The 12,191-nt window shown below is 54.5% G+C and overlaps 5 non-coding genes and 1 pseudogene across 5 annotated transcripts; 3 read left to right on the top strand and 3 right to left on the bottom strand.

Annotated features, from left to right (window-relative positions):
* Nucleotides 1–1,704: 1,704 nt before the first annotated feature.
* LOC148637291 (5S ribosomal RNA) lies at nt 1,705–1,823 on the top strand. Its single transcript, XR_015931557.1, has one exon. It is a non-coding gene; the product is annotated as a 5S ribosomal RNA (ribosomal RNA).
* Nucleotides 1,824–2,459: 636 nt separating this feature from the next.
* On the bottom strand, nt 2,460–2,623 carry LOC148637290 (U1 spliceosomal RNA). Its single transcript, XR_015931536.1, has one exon. It is a non-coding gene; the product is annotated as a U1 spliceosomal RNA (small nuclear RNA).
* Nucleotides 2,624–4,398: 1,775 nt separating this feature from the next.
* On the top strand, nt 4,399–4,517 carry LOC148637289 (5S ribosomal RNA). Its single transcript, XR_015931556.1, has one exon. It is a non-coding gene; the product is annotated as a 5S ribosomal RNA (ribosomal RNA).
* A 636-nt stretch (nt 4,518–5,153) lies between these two features.
* LOC148637288 (U1 spliceosomal RNA) lies at nt 5,154–5,317 on the bottom strand. The gene has a single exon (XR_015931535.1). It is a non-coding gene; the product is annotated as a U1 spliceosomal RNA (small nuclear RNA).
* Nucleotides 5,318–7,092: 1,775 nt separating this feature from the next.
* Nucleotides 7,093–7,211, top strand: LOC148637287 (5S ribosomal RNA; annotated as a pseudogene).
* Nucleotides 7,212–7,847: 636 nt separating this feature from the next.
* LOC148637286 (U1 spliceosomal RNA) lies at nt 7,848–8,005 on the bottom strand. The gene has a single exon (XR_015931545.1). It is a non-coding gene; the product is annotated as a U1 spliceosomal RNA (small nuclear RNA).
* Nucleotides 8,006–12,191: the final 4,186 nt, after the last annotated feature.

Raw genomic sequence — 12,191 nt, 5'->3', positions numbered from 1 at the left:
CCGCACGCCACCGCCTCCTGCTGGGCCCACTCTTTCACACACTCACACGCCACACTAACACTCAAAAGTGTGGGCAAAACGAGAAAACGAGCGCGCCGTTTCCTACACATCTGCAGTCGCCGTTGCGCATTCGCAGCATGTCCCGGGATGCAATTCGGCCTCATTTGCATAACTCCAGACCGGCAGATCGCCACGCAAGCTCGCGACGTGCGCCTGCCACACACCGAACAAACCTTTTCAGCAATTTCCAAAAAACGGGCCTGCTCGCCTGCCCACAAGGCTCCGTCTCTTACCTGCTCTCCAGAGCCTGCTGCCTTCTGTGCTTTTCTCTCGGCACCGCTGCAGTGCACACAACTCCTGCAGCGGGAGGGGGGGAGAAAGTTCCCGCGCTCCGCCGCAGGGAAGGCTCGCTCCGTGCGCACACGTCCTTTCGATGCCAGTCCAACAAGTGCTCCGCATTAGCTGCGTCGGGGCTCCGGCGTGTCGCACCTCACCTCACCTCGCACTGCCCCCTCCTTGAATGTCTGCCGCTGGGCATGCCCCGCTCTCCTCCGCCTTATCTTATCGCGTGTGAGCACCGACAATGGCCACAATGCCGGGGAATGGCACCTGTAAAGTGTTAATTGGGGCACAGGAACAGCCCATCTCGTCTCGGGGGGGCCGGCTTCAGAGACAATACAGCAAACACAGCGGGGCGGGGGAAGAAGACGACACCACACATGCGGGTACATTCAGCTCCGGCGGGAACGAGACATTTGTCGGTCTTTTCAAGTGCCGAGAGCCGAGCAATCCTTCACTTGTATCGTTTCTCCCCGGTGACTAGATCTGGCCCTGCGACTCTCGACTGGGCTCACCCCCGGGGCAGCCCAGCAGGTGTGAGCCTGGCCGGCACCCGGATGGGAGATTCCACCCCGGAAAAGCTCCGGTTGCTGCTGCTCCTGCAAGAGGTGTGACTGGGACCAGTAGGGAGCGCTCACCCTGCGGGCTGTGTGGCTCTCTTACGCCCCAGCCTCCTGATGGCGACACTCTGCTGCACAAACAGAGGTCAAACCGAGGTCCCGACCCTCCTTGGCCATTAGGAAACCCCAGGGCGTCTCTCAAAAAGAGACGCCGGGGGTGTCCCTCTGGTGTTAGTGCTCCCCTTTACCCATCAGTCGGGGTCTCCTCCTAATCCCCGTCTCACCTGTAACAATCAATGACGAGGCCCCCCTGTCCGTGAGATTTAGTACTCGCGCAAGAGACCGGGGGCAGAGCGCGAACACGGTCCCCCGCCCCCCACAAAGTGCGCGCTCCGGGTCCTGCAACACAGCGGAAGGGCAGCGAGAAGGAGCCTCTTGCTCTGACGCCGCAAGGCCACAAGAGGGCGGAGGCGCCGCGCGCCCGGCCGACGTGTTGGACCGGTGCGCTTTACGTGCTGAAATAAACACGCGAAAGCCCCGAAATGTTTCCAGAGTGCTGTGCACTGGAGGTTTTTGTCTGGTGAAGACTTGCCTGGTGCTCCTCCGTGCAGATTGTTTGTCCTCCTCCAGTGCGGGACGAGCCAACACAAGGGAGCGCATTCGCCAACATCCAGGCACGCAATGCGATTTGGAAAGCAGCTCCTTTCCAAAGAGTTGCACACGAACGATCCTTCAGTCCCGCTCGGGGGGCACGGAAGCCCCGCCACACACAGCTTCAAGTAGCGAGTCAGGCGCCGGGGCTTTCGCTTACGGCCACACCACCCTGAACACGCCCGATCTCGTCTGATCTCGGAAGCTAAGCAGCGTCGGGCCTGGTTAGTACTTGGATGGGAGACTGCCTGGGAATACCAGGTGCTATAAGCTCTTGCTCTCCCGGCCAGCAGGGGTCGCCGTTGGTGCCGTAGGCTTTGGGAGGAAAACCTGCAGGATGGAAAGGTGATCTATAGCCTCATCTCTAGAGATGTTTTGTTGCTGTGGCATGTGTGTGACCCATATTCAAAAAAAAAAACCCGTCTGTAAAACGAATATCGAAGCTGCCTCTAAATCTGCAAATGAAGATGAGTCGATAAACCACTCGTTTTTCGTATAACTAGACATATATTCATTTGTTACCGATTTCATTCATTGAGCACGGATACAATAGAGGTACAGCCATTCACTGTTTGACATGTCTGCACTGGTACAGAACCGAGCAATCAGAAAACGGGTGAAACTGTCTTTAGACTCAGCATACAGTACCGAGGCCCCCCATGACCAAATAAAGGCTAACCTCGATAATCAGCCTAAAGAACGCAGACTACAGCAAAACGACTGACTTTGAAAAGGGAATGAACGTCCGGAAGGAGTAGTGGAACTAGCTTGAGATGCTTCTCCGGACCCCTAACTAAAAGCCAGCGAGAACCAGCAGCGGCGTCCACTCCTGTCGAACCGGGATCCTTCCGCAGCCACGCAGCTCGTGGTGTCCTAACCCTCCCGTATCTGATTTTGGACCAAGCACATCAGGGGAGAGCGCGAACGCAGTCCCCCACTACCAGAAATTATGCAGTCGAGATTCCCACATTTGGGGAATTCGCAGGGGTCAGCACAGCCGGAGTGCAATGGCCAAGCCTCGCCCTGGGTGAACCTCCTTCTTGATCAAAGTATCTCCCCTGCCAGGTAAGTATGAGTTAAACAGGCCCCTGCAAGCGGCCCGCACCCACAGCACAAATCGCGCAGCCTAGGCCACCTCCTCGCCCCGCACGCCACCGCCTCCTGCTGGGCCCACTCTTTCACACACTCACACGCCACACTAACACTCAAAAGTGTGGGCAAAACGAGAAAACGAGCGCGCCGTTTCCTACACATCTGCAGTCGCCGTTGCGCATTCGCAGCATGTCCCGGGATGCAATTCGGCCTCATTTGCATAACTCCAGACCGGCAGATCGCCACGCAAGCTCGCGACGTGCGCCTGCCACACACCGAACAAACCTTTTCAGCAATTTCCAAAAAACGGGCCTGCTCGCCTGCCCACAAGGCTCCGTCTCTTACCTGCTCTCCAGAGCCTGCTGCCTTCTGTGCTTTTCTCTCGGCACCGCTGCAGTGCACACAACTCCTGCAGCGGGAGGGGGGGAGAAAGTTCCCGCGCTCCGCCGCAGGGAAGGCTCGCTCCGTGCGCACACGTCCTTTCGATGCCAGTCCAACAAGTGCTCCGCATTAGCTGCGTCGGGGCTCCGGCGTGTCGCACCTCACCTCACCTCGCACTGCCCCCTCCTTGAATGTCTGCCGCTGGGCATGCCCCGCTCTCCTCCGCCTTATCTTATCGCGTGTGAGCACCGACAATGGCCACAATGCCGGGGAATGGCACCTGTAAAGTGTTAATTGGGGCACAGGAACAGCCCATCTCGTCTCGGGGGGGCCGGCTTCAGAGACAATACAGCAAACACAGCGGGGCGGGGGAAGAAGACGACACCACACATGCGGGTACATTCAGCTCCGGCGGGAACGAGACATTTGTCGGTCTTTTCAAGTGCCGAGAGCCGAGCAATCCTTCACTTGTATCGTTTCTCCCCGGTGACTAGATCTGGCCCTGCGACTCTCGACTGGGCTCACCCCCGGGGCAGCCCAGCAGGTGTGAGCCTGGCCGGCACCCGGATGGGAGATTCCACCCCGGAAAAGCTCCGGTTGCTGCTGCTCCTGCAAGAGGTGTGACTGGGACTAGTAGGGAGCGCTCACCCTGCGGGCTGTGTGGCTCTCTTACGCCCCAGCCTCCTGATGGCGACACTCTGCTGCACAAACAGAGGTCAAACCGAGGTCCCGACCCTCCTTGGCCATTAGGAAACCCCAGGGCGTCTCTCAAAAAGAGACGCCGGGGGTGTCCCTCTGGTGTTAGTGCTCCCCTTTACCCATCAGTCGGGGTCTCCTCCTAATCCCCGTCTCACCTGTAACAATCAATGACGAGGCCCCCCTGTCCGTGAGATTTAGTACTCGCGCAAGAGACCGGGGGCAGAGCGCGAACGCGGTCCCCCGCCCCCCACAAAGTGCGCGCTCCGGGTCCTGCAACACAGCGGAAGGGCAGCGAGAAGGAGCCTCTTGCTCTGACGCCGCAAGGCCACAAGAGGGCGGAGGCGCCGCGCGCCCGGCCGACGTGTTGGACCGGTGCGCTTTACGTGCTGAAATAAACACGCGAAAGCCCCGAAATGTTTCCAGAGTGCTGTGCACTGGAGGTTTTTGTCTGGTGAAGACTTGCCTGGTGCTCCTCCGTGCAGATTGTTTGTCCTCCTCCAGTGCGGGACGAGTCAACACAAGGGAGCGCATTCGCCAACATCCAGGCACGCAATGCGATTTGGAAAGCAGCTCCTTTCCAAAGAGTTGCACACGAACGATCCTTCAGTCCCGCTCGGGGGGCACGGAAGCCCCGCCACACACAGCTTCAAGTAGCGAGTCAGGCGCCGGGGCTTTCGCTTACGGCCACACCACCCTGAACACGCCCGATCTCGTCTGATCTCGGAAGCTAAGCAGCGTCGGGCCTGGTTAGTACTTGGATGGGAGACTGCCTGGGAATACCAGGTGCTATAAGCTCTTGCTCTCCCGGCCAGCAGGGGTCGCCGTTGGTGCCGTAGGCTTTGGGAGGAAAACCTGCAGGATGGAAAGGTGATCTATAGCCTCATCTCTAGAGATGTTTTGTTGCTGTGGCATGTGTGTGACCCATATTCAAAAAAAAAAACCCGTCTGTAAAACGAATATCGAAGCTGCCTCTAAATCTGCAAATGAAGATGAGTCGATAAACCACTCGTTTTTCGTATAACTAGACATATATTCATTTGTTACCGATTTCATTCATTGAGCACGGATACAATAGAGGTACAGCCATTCACTGTTTGACATGTCTGCACTGGTACAGAACCGAGCAATCAGAAAACGGGTGAAACTGTCTTTAGACTCAGCATACAGTACCGAGGCCCCCCATGACCAAATAAAGGCTAACCTCGATAATCAGCCTAAAGAACGCAGACTACAGCAAAACGACTGACTTTGAAAAGGGAATGAACGTCCGGAAGGAGTAGTGGAACTAGCTTGAGATGCTTCTCCGGACCCCTAACTAAAAGCCAGCGAGAACCAGCAGCGGCGTCCACTCCTGTCGAACCGGGATCCTTCCGCAGCCACGCAGCTCGTGGTGTCCTAACCCTCCCGTATCTGATTTTGGACCAAGCACATCAGGGGAGAGCGCGAACGCAGTCCCCCACTACCAGAAATTATGCAGTCGAGATTCCCACATTTGGGGAATTCGCAGGGGTCAGCACAGCCGGAGTGCAATGGCCAAGCCTCGCCCTGGGTGAACCTCCTTCTTGATCAAAGTATCTCCCCTGCCAGGTAAGTATGAGTTAAACAGGCCCCTGCAAGCGGCCCGCACCCACAGCACAAATCGCGCAGCCTAGGCCACCTCCTCGCCCCGCACGCCACCGCCTCCTGCTGGGCCCACTCTTTCACACACTCACACGCCACACTAACACTCAAAAGTGTGGGCAAAACGAGAAAACGAGCGCGCCGTTTCCTACACATCTGCAGTCGCCGTTGCGCATTCGCAGCATGTCCCGGGATGCAATTCGGCCTCATTTGCATAACTCCAGACCGGCAGATCGCCACGCAAGCTCGCGACGTGCGCCTGCCACACACCGAACAAACCTTTTCAGCAATTTCCAAAAAACGGGCCTGCTCGCCTGCCCACAAGGCTCCGTCTCTTACCTGCTCTCCAGAGCCTGCTGCCTTCTGTGCTTTTCTCTCGGCACCGCTGCAGTGCACACAACTCCTGCAGCGGGAGGGGGGGAGAAAGTTCCCGCGCTCCGCCGCAGGGAAGGCTCGCTCCGTGCGCACACGTCCTTTCGATGCCAGTCCAACAAGTGCTCCGCATTAGCTGCGTCGGGGCTCCGGCGTGTCGCACCTCACCTCACCTCGCACTGCCCCCTCCTTGAATGTCTGCCGCTGGGCATGCCCCGCTCTCCTCCGCCTTATCTTATCGCGTGTGAGCACCGACAATGGCCACAATGCCGGGGAATGGCACCTGTAAAGTGTTAATTGGGGCACAGGAACAGCCCATCTCGTCTCGGGGGGGCCGGCTTCAGAGACAATACAGCAAACACAGCGGGGCGGGGGAAGAAGACGACACCACACATGCGGGTACATTCAGCTCCGGCGGGAACGAGACATTTGTCGGTCTTTTCAAGTGCCGAGAGCCGAGCAATCCTTCACTTGTATCGTTTCTCCCCGGTGACTAGATCTGGCCCTGCGACTCTCGACTGGGCTCACCCCCGGGGCAGCCCAGCAGGTGTGAGCCTGGCCGGCACCCGGATGGGAGATTCCACCCCGGAAAAGCTCCGGTTGCTGCTGCTCCTGCAAGAGGTGTGACTGGGACTAGTAGGGAGCGCTCACCCTGCGGGCTGTGTGGCTCTCTTACGCCCCAGCCTCCTGATGGCGACACTCTGCTGCACAAACAGAGGTCAAACCGAGGTCCCGACCCTCCTTGGCCATTAGGAAACCCCAGGGCGTCTCTCAAAAAGAGACGCCGGGGGTGTCCCTCTGGTGTTAGTGCTCCCCTTTACCCATCAGTCGGGGTCTCCTCCTAATCCCCGTCTCACCTGTAACAATCAATGACGAGGCCCCCCTGTCCGTGAGATTTAGTACTCGCGCAAGAGACCGGGGGCAGAGCGCGAACGCGGTCCCCCGCCCCCCACAAAGTGCGCGCTCCGGGTCCTGCAACACAGCGGAAGGGCAGCGAGAAGGAGCCTCTTGCTCTGACGCCGCAAGGCCACAAGAGGGCGGAGGCGCCGCGCGCCCGGCCGACGTGTTGGACCGGTGCGCTTTACGTGCTGAAATAAACACGCGAAAGCCCCGAAATGTTTCCAGAGTGCTGTGCACTGGAGGTTTTTGTCTGGTGAAGACTTGCCTGGTGCTCCTCCGTGCAGATTGTTTGTCCTCCTCCAGTGCGGGACGAGTCAACACAAGGGAGCGCATTCGCCAACATCCAGGCACGCAATGCGATTTGGAAAGCAGCTCCTTTCCAAAGAGTTGCACACGAACGATCCTTCAGTCCCGCTCGGGGGGCACGGAACCCCCGCCACACACAGCTTCAAGTAGCGAGTCAGGCGCCAGGGCTTTCGCTTACGGCCACACCACCCTGAACACGCCCGATCTCGTCTGATTTTGGAAGCTAAGCAGCGTCGGGTCTGGTTAGTACTTGGATGGGACACTGCCTGGGAATACCAGGTGCTGTAAGCTTTTGCTCTCCCGGCCAGCAGGGGTCGCCGTTGGTGCCGTAGGCTTTGGGAGGAAAACCTGCAGGATGGAAAGGTGATCTATAGCCTCATCTCTAGAGATGTTTTGTTGCTGTGGCATGTGTGTGACCCATATTCAAAAAAAAAAACCCGTCTGTAAAACGAATATCGAAGCTGCCTCTAAATCTGCAAATGAAGATGAGTCGATAAACCACTCGTTTTTCGTATAACTAGACATATATTCATTTGTTACCGATTTCATTCATTGAGCACGGATACAGTAGAGGTACAGCCATTCACTGTTTGACATGTCTGCACTGGTACAGAACCGAGCAATCAGAAAACGGGTGAAACTGTCTTTAGACTCAGCATACAGTACCGAGGCCCCCCATGACCAAATAAAGGCTAACCTCGATAATCAGCCTAAAGAACGCAGACTACAGCAAAACGACTGACTTTGAAAAGGGAATGAACGTCCGGAAGGAGTAGTGGAACTAGCTTGAGATGCTTCTCCGGACCCCTAACTAAAAGCCAGCGAGAACCAGCAGCGGCGTCCACTCCTGTCGAACCGGGATCCTTCCGCAGCCACGCAGCTCGTGGTGTCCTAACCCTCCCGTATCTGATTTTGGACCAAGCACATCAGGGGAGAGCGCGAACGCAGTCCCCCACTACCAGAAATTATGCAGTCGAGATTCCCACATTTGGGGAATTCGCAGGGGTCAGCACAGCCGGAGTGCAATGGCCGAGCCTCGCCCTGGGTGAACCGATTTCGATTTCGATTTTTAAGAACTTTATTTTCTTTTCACAAAAAAATACAGGAAATCACAAATCAGAAAGCTTTACATTAATATACATACTTAAAACAGTATATATGATCACATCTCATTACATTTTGACACGGTAACAGTTACATAGCAACAATTTTCTTTTTTTCTGGTGCAAATCACATTCTTTATTTAAACATGATAATGTTTTTCACAGTTTCTTGAGATACTGTCCAATGCTCTCTATTTCCCACAGATTTTCTGCTTCCTCCCTCCCTTCTCTCCACAGATCTCTGAGGTAATAGTTCTCTCGGGTGATGAACAGGGCCAGGCTACCTGCTGCCTTGACTGGGACCTCGATGCCTTTGAACAGCCCCATGTTCCTCACTCTCCACAGGGCGTCTTTCCCACTGTTCACCACGGCCCAGATCCTGTCAAACACGTCAGGAGGAAGCTTGACAGGAGAGATGCCGTATATGATGAAAGCAGCGGTCAGGGTAAATTGGGGCGAGAGAGCCTGCAACCAATCTTCAAACTGTGCCCAGAAGGCCTTAGCAAAAAAGCAGGACCACAGGAGATGGGTCACAGTCTCCTCCTCGCCGCAGCCCACCCTAACGCAGCGAGGGCTGGGGGTGAGGCCCCTACGGTACAAGAAAGTTCGTACCGGTAAGCACTGGTGGACGACACTCCAGGCTAAATCTCTGTGAATGTTGCACAGAAATTTAGAGGATGTGTGTTTCCACACCTTCCTTGTTTGGGCTGATGTTAAAATGCCCACAGGGGTCTGCCTATTGTTCTGGGGTGCTACGAAATCTTCCAGTTTTTGGACGCTGACATCTCGGAGGGGAATATGGCCAATTGGGTGAGATCTTAGAAAACTTTTAACTGTCCCATAAATTGCAGGGCATGTGTCAGAGAGTGGGACGTCCAGCTTGGGTCTGACACCCCACACTCTGGACACCTCCCTACCTACCCAGAGCCTGGAAAAATAAGTCCAGGTACGCGCTGCAGGTGCTGTTGCAAAGCCTCTCAGCACAGAGGCCAGGAAAATGCACAGCAGCTTCGTAGCAATATCTGGGACAGACTTCCCCCCTGAGGGTAGCGGCCTGTACATTATTTCCCTTCTGAGTCTTTCCTGCTTCCCACCCCATAGAAATTGAAACATCAATCTCCTCAGCACCGCCGCAACACGGTGTGGGATTGGGAAGGTAGAAGCCAGAAAATTCAAGACAGGCAAGAGCTCGGCTTTGATGACCAGCACCTTCCCTGTCATGGTGAGGTCTCGGTCCTTCCATTGCATCAGTTTTTTGTTTAAGATTGGCAATTTGTTCTGCCAATTTACTGTTCCCATCTCTTCTCCAAAATACACCCCCAGGACCTTAATTCTCTTCTCTTGCAGCCTGAGATCATGTCCTTCTTTTGGCTCCCTCCAGTTCTGATAAAAAATCTCACTCTTAGATGTGTTAATTTTTGCGGAGGAAGCCAAAGAGAACCGATCACAGCACTGCAGAGCTCTGCTAATTGAGGCATTGTCAGAGAGGAGCAGGGTGACATCATCCATGTATAGAGATGTCTTTACCTCTCCTCCCCCACTTCCAGGCACTGGTATCCCATTAATGGCCTGATCCTGGCGCAAGGCACAGGCTAAGGGCTCCATAGCCAAAACGAATAACAAGGGGGATAATGGGCAGCCCTGCCTCACCCCTGAACAGACTTCAAAGGTGCGTGATCTATTGCCATTAACCATGACTCTGCTGTTGCTACCTGTGTACAGCAGGTTAATCCACTTTCTCATGATGGGGCCAAACTTCATGTGCTCAAGTACCGATGTTAAGTACTGCCGGTTTAGGCGGTCAAAGGCCTTTTCTAGGTCTACACCTAAAATGCACAGAGGGAGGGAGCGATCCTCAGAGTACAGACAGACATCCCTCAACAAGGCCAGGTTGTCGCTCATCAGGCGTCCTGCTATCCCACAAGTCTGTTCTTTCCCTACCAGTGAGGCCACTACATTTTGTAGGCGCAGGAAAAGGGCTTTGGACAGGATCTTAGTGTCCACGCCTAACAGGCTGAGGGGTCTCCAGTTCTTTATGTCATTTTTTGCTCCTTTCTTAAACAAGAGAGAGATAGTGCCTTCTCTTAAGGAGTCAGGCAGCAATTCTGTCTTGTAGCTTTCCTCGAATAGGAGCAGTAGCGGATCCTGAAGCAGATCCCAAAAGGTGCAATAAAATTCTTTAGGGAGCCCGTCAGCACCCGGAGTTTTCCCCTTCTGTAAGCTCTCCATAGCCTGTCTCAGCTCTTCTACTGTCAAATCCCTCTCAAGTACTTCCCTATCTTCTTCACTCAAAATGTTTTCTAGCTTTGAGGTAAAAAAATGAATATCTTCATCCTTTACCTCTGTAGAGCTGTACAGTCTTGAGTAGAAGGCCTCGGTGCAGGAGAGGATAGCACTCGGCTCTGTTCTCTCTCGTCCCTCCTCATCAACTACACTTTCCATGACAGTCTTGGAGCCTACCACTTTCCTGAAAAAGAAGCGAGTACACTTCTCATTTTCTTCCAAGAACTGCACTCTGCTTCTTAACAGCACTCCTCGACTACTTTCTTCGGCTATGCTCCGGATGTCCTTTTTTAAAAGGGCGATATCCTCGAGCACATCGAAGCCACTGTGCAGCATCGTGTAGAGACGCTGCAGCTGCCTCTGTTTCCTGGCTAGCACTCCTCTCCGTCTGGCAGCAGCCTTCCTTCCCTCAGCCATGAAAAAGGCCTTTGTCCTCATCTTCACCTCCTCCCACCACTCTCCTACTGACCCGTACAGACACTGCAAGGACAGCCACTGTGATAGTTTCTCCTTGTAGCGGGATACTACCCCCTCGTTCTCTAGCAGCTTTGTGTTGAGCTTCCAGAGGCCTGGGCCAAAGACAGTCCCGCCCTGGAGTTCCACTCTACACCCTAAAGCCTGATGATCTGAGAAGAAGACAGGCTGAAGAGTGACCCCAACAACTTTCACTCTCTCTGAGACAAAGCAATAGTCAATTCTGGAGCTGCTATTCCTCCCTGACCATGTATATCCTGCTGTTGTGGGATATATACATCTATATGTGTCTGAGAGTTTAAAGTCTTGAACTAAGTTATGCAGGGCCAGTGAGCTGGAATCCAATTTTATCGGAGAGCTAGACTGCCTGTCTGTGTGCTCTAAGATACAATTAAAATCCCCTCCCACTATCACGTCTGTGCTGCATAACAATAGGGGGGAGAGTGCCTTGAGTAGCTCCACCCTTCCTCCTACGTCAGTAGGGCAATACACATTGATTAGCCGCAGGTTAACGGTCCCCCATTCCACATCCACACACAGCAACCTGCCATCTATGACCCTCTGAATACTTTTCAATTTGAATGCCCATCCTTTGAAAAGAATGGCCACGCCAGAGGCTCTGTTGTTATTGTCCCCTGACCAAACAGAAGGCCCTTTATCCCACCTATCTTCAAAACTTTTATACCTCTCTTGATAGGCTAAAGCACACTCCTGCAACATCAACACATCTCCCTCTCTCTGCTGGAGGTAATCAAAGACAGACTGGCATTTAACTCTGTCATTGATACCTCTTGTGTTAAGAGAAATTATGTTAAGAGCCATATTACATAAGAAAGTGGAACCAGTCTTTACAAAACACATTTCTCTTCGGTCTCACCTGTTACCTTTTTCTTTTTCTTTTTCTTCTTACCAATTTCCTGCCAGCCATCCTCTGAATGAGCCTTCATCAGGGTGGCAGCAGTAAAAGCGTTCACAGAGTCCATTTCAAGGAAGGGGGTAGAGGGAGGGGTGGAGAGGTTCCAGCTGTCCCCATCGCCATGCTCTCCTTCCTCCTCGCTCGGGGAGAAAACAGAGTCATTTTTTCTTTTCCTCAAGTCCAGCTCCTGGGAGCACTGAGGGGAAAGGGGTGCAGCCGATGCACCAGTCTCCTCTTCCCCCTCACCCACCAGCTGCTGCAGATCCTCCGTGATGGACTGGATGGAGGAGAGGAGGGCATCTGTAGCACTTGCAGAGTCTGAGAAAAGCAGCTCCGCTGAATCCTGGGTATCCTCGCTGGACCCGCTCCACCGGGGGGCCCCACACTGGCCCTCGTTCTGAGGAGCAGGAGAGGGGGAGGGGTCCTCGCTGTTCTCGGGGGTTTTCAAACCCTCGTGCTTGTCTGGTGCAGTCTGCGGTTGTGGGGGCGTAGTGG

This window comes from Lepisosteus platostomus, unplaced genomic scaffold (genome assembly GCF_059453375.1).
Source record: "Lepisosteus platostomus isolate fLepPlt1 unplaced genomic scaffold, fLepPlt1.hap1 Scaffold_124_H1, whole genome shotgun sequence".
Lineage (NCBI taxonomy): Eukaryota > Metazoa > Chordata > Actinopteri > Semionotiformes > Lepisosteidae > Lepisosteus > Lepisosteus platostomus.
This window is presented reverse-complemented; position numbering and strand designations above follow the sequence as displayed.